This window comes from Macaca fascicularis, chromosome 6, assembly GCF_037993035.2.
Source record: "Macaca fascicularis isolate 582-1 chromosome 6, T2T-MFA8v1.1".
NCBI lineage: Eukaryota > Metazoa > Chordata > Mammalia > Primates > Cercopithecidae > Macaca > Macaca fascicularis.
In genome coordinates, this window is record NC_088380.1 from 103,537,680 (window position 1) to 103,541,863 (window position 4,184).

The 4,184-nt window shown below is 45.0% G+C and overlaps 1 long non-coding RNA gene across 1 annotated transcript; it reads left to right on the forward strand.

Annotated features, from left to right (window-relative positions):
- Nucleotides 1–1,242: 1,242 nt before the first annotated feature.
- On the forward strand, nt 1,243–3,839 carry LOC135971129 (uncharacterized). The gene is made up of 2 exons (XR_010587208.2): nt 1,243–1,791; nt 2,361–3,839. It is a non-coding gene; the product is annotated as an uncharacterized lncRNA (long non-coding RNA).
- The last annotated feature ends 345 nt before the right edge of the window (nt 3,840–4,184 follow it).

Consider the following 4,184-nt stretch of genomic DNA (forward strand, 5'->3'; position numbering starts at 1 on the left):
TGTGTCTCTCTCCAAGCCTGTCTGTAAATAACCCACTCATCCTTCCAAGCTCAACTAACACGCCATGTGAGAGAAACAGTTGCTTCAACATCCATTTCCTCCTCCGCTTCTGACCAAGGCTCTGCACTAAATGCTTCATTCCCCAGCTGTCTTTGTGCACCCACGTGGCCATGTGGGTCCATTCTGGCCTATGTGATATAAGTAGAATTGTTGAGCAGGACGTCCAAAAGGACTCCTTAAAAGGAGCCAAACTACTGAGTATGGGGTTGTTTTATTTTTTCTTTTTCCTGCTGCTTTGAATGCAGCGGTGATTGCAGGAACAAAGCTGCTATCTTGGGGCATGAGGTGATCTAGAAGATACAACCACCTTCAGTCAAAGTGCCTGAGGCAATGATAAGAGAAGCTGGGCTCTCTGATAAGATCACAGATCCAGTGCACAGGGGAGGATTGCCTGCCTTCAGATTCCTTTCATGTGAAAAGACAGACCTTTATATGTGTGAGCCTCTGTTAGCTTGAATCTTCTGTTTTATGAAGCCAAACTTAACCCTAACTGCCATACACCGTCTACTTCTATTTTATGATGCTCTCTCTAATCTCTTAGGTAATTGTGTCCCCCCAGAAACCTATGGAGAGCTGAAGGGGTTTTAGGATCATGGAATTCACCCTCCTCCTTTGGTAAAAGAAGACAAAGGCCAGAGACCTGTGTGATGGCTGAGGCATGCGATTGTAAACCAAAAGGTACCTGAGACCCATCTCAATCCATTTAAAAGTTAATTCTGCCAAGGTTAAGGACGTGCTTGGAAGGAAAAAACACAGGATCGTGAAACACTCTGTGGTCTATGCCTTCCTCCCAAGATGATTTTGAGGGCTTCAGTAGTTAAAGGGGAAGGGTGGGCTGAAGAGGAAGGGTGGGCTGGAGGGAAGGGTGGGCTGGAGGGGAAGGGTGGGCTGGAGAGGAAGGGTGGGCTGGAGGGGAAAGAGGGAATCTGTGGTGGTCCTCAGGTTGCAAGAGAAAGAGAGCAGATGGGGAATGATCAGTTATGTCTTCATCTCGCATGCGGTAAATCAGTCCTTTACATAAGATAAGGTGAACATAGACCAGCTTCCTGTGGAGGTATGTAACCCTTTATCTGAGCTATCTGCTTAGGAACAAAAGGAAAGGCAGTTTCTTGCATGATCCAGCTTCAGTTTAATGTTTTTTCCTTTTTGGCTGTAAATTGGGGTCCTGAGGCTTTATTTTTCCCTGCACACTATATTGTATGTGAAAATTGTTGTTCAGGACCTAAAGTTGTTTACTTACTCCAGCTACGTCCCTTAGCTCAATTTCCATTTAGAGTGGCTTCTGGAAGGCTGGAATTGAAATCCACCAGTGCCCATTTCAAGGTGTTCCCAACATCACCTAGGAAAAAGGAGCCCGGATATGCTTCCCTATGGATGCAGGTCAGTCATCATAATGCGCAGAAACAGCATGGACCTCAGCCTGGAGCCATTGTCCTGAAAGGGGATTCTTCCCAGCTTCGGCCTGCGACTGATCCCTGAGAAGCGACCGCTCCATCCCTGAACCCTTCCTGCTTGTGTCTCCTCACTTCCTAGTGATCACGGCATTCAGCCTCAGAATGCCGCAGGCCTATCCCACTGGAAGCTGCCGAGGTGCCTCCTGCCACACAGGACGCCCGGCACAGCAGCAGGATCAAGGGACCAGCAGGGAAGAAGCTGCAGTGATTTGGGGGAACAGCCTGAAAATCACCTGGAGCCTGGTGGCAGGTGGTCCCACCTCCTCCCCAATATTAGGTACCAGAGAAAATGACAATATGAGCAGCTCATGTCACCATTATTAGTAGAGTCTTTTTATTCTTTCCTTAATTTTTTGTCATGAAATTGAGCACTATAGGCCCATTTCCTTTTTTCTTTTTTTTTTTTTTTCTTTTTTTTCTTTTTTCTTTTTTTAGACAGAGTCTTGCTCTGCTGCCAGGCTGGAGTGCAGTGACACAATCTCGGCTCACTGCAAGCTCCGCATCCCAGGTTCACGCCATTCTCCTGCCTCAGCCTCCTGAATACCTGGGACTGCAGGCGCCCTTCATTATGCCTGGCTAATTTTTTGTATTTTTAGTAGAGACGGGGTTTCACTGTGTTAGCCAGGATGGTCTCGATCTCCTGACCCCGTGATCTGCCCACCTCGGCCTCCCAAAGTGATGAGATTACTGACGTGAGCCTCCCCACCAGGCCTATAGGCTCATTTTCTGCTTTTAATGCCACCAATACATGAAATTCCAGAGCTGCTTCAGTAAAAAAGTTTCATTTTCATTATTCTATTATTCATTACATTAATTCTATTATTTTATTCTCTTTGTTTTTTTTAGAGGAACTTCAGCGTGAGAGGGGCTATCCCTGCTGCCTTGTGGCTGCAGAAGGAGAGAGAAGGAACTTCTCCAAAAAGGGGTTTCATGAAAGCCCTGAGGCGAGATACTCACTTCAGAAGGTTCAGGACAAGGACACTCACTTTGTTCTGTGCGGTGTGGAGACACGGGTGAGCGTTCCTCAGTGGCACCAACTGTTTCCCTCTTGTCCTCAGCTGCCAGTGCCCTGGGATATGTCATTTGGACAGAATACTTTTCCATGTCCTGCCATCCATTCCACGGAGGCAGGAGAAAGGGGTCTGGAGGCAGGAACATAAGGCCGATTCACCCTGACTTCGGAGAACTAATCAAATGGAAACTCTTGGGCTATGACAGGAAATATCCTCTCCATTTACACAGGGCGTACACTGAGTACATGACTTTGTAATTGTACTTCCTCCTCTTCATTTACATAGGGTGCACACCAAGTAACCAATGGAAACCTCTAGAGGGGATTTAAACCCCAGAAACTTCAGTAACGGGCTCCCTCTGCTCAGGCGTTCCCACCCTGTAGAGTGTGCTTTCATTTTCCGTCAATCTCTGCTTTGCTGCTTCATTCTTTCCTTGCTCCATTTTTGCATTGTGTCCAAGTCTTGGTTCAAGGCACCAAGAAGCTGGACACCTTTAACCAGTAACATTATCTTAATATCTTGTTTCAAAACTGAATTCAGGTTTTCATCTGTTCACCTAGCTTTTAGAAAATTACAGTGAAATACAACTTGGAACTTCCACAGCTTAATGCGAGGGTCACTATGAGCTATACAACAGGTTTGATGTTTAAAAGTTTGTAACATTTTTTGTTGCTCTTTCATTTACAAACTACAGTAAATATTTTATTTCTTATGTTTAATTATGAAATATATGACACGTAAGAGTCTACAAAATTTGGGTGGGCACGGTGGTTCATGCCTGTAATCCCAGCACTTTCGGAGGCTGAGGCAGGTGGATCATTTGAGGTCAGGTGTTCAAGACCAGCCTGGCCAACATGGTGAAAACCGTCTCTACTAAAAAAATACAAAAAGTTGTCTGAGCATCATGGCAGGCACCTGTGATCCCAGCTACTCGGGAGGCTGAGGTGAGAGAGTTGTTTGAACCCAGGAGACAGAAGTTGCAGTGAGCCGAGATCATGCCATTACACTCTAGCCTGGGCTACATGAGCAAAACTCTGCCTCAAAAACAAACAAACAAACAAAATTGAATGTATAATCCGATAGATTAATAATTGCACTGATGTCATCATCCATTAGCATCGAGTGTCTTGAAAGGCTACAATATGCCCTTCTTTGATCACCTGGGTCTCCCTTCTTCACCCAGACATAGGACTGATGTGTTAATGTTTGTCTTGCTTTTCATAAGGTTTATCATTTCTGTGTATATTATTAAGCAATGTCATACATTATGGTTTGTGAACTGTATATGGAATAGCAGCGTATTTTTCAGTAATTTCCTTTGTTCACTGTAATTTTTCATTGTTGATACTTCTAACTGCAGTTCATTTTCACAGCTGTATCATATTCCACAATGTGACTGTGCCAGCTTTTTTCCTTGATAGAGGTGTGTTCGGATGGCTTTCAGGTGTTTTCTATTTCTTCAATCACTGCCTAAATATTCTTGCCCCGTATATGTCTCTTGAAGACAGTGCAAGGGCATTTCTGGGGCAGACATGCCTGAGAAGGCAAGTGTGAGGCCACAGAGGGGCGTGTCTAGCTTTTTGTGAAATACAGTCTCTTAACAGGAGCAACAGCAGTGCATACTTTGCCAGCAGTTGATCTTTTCCACCTTTTGGAT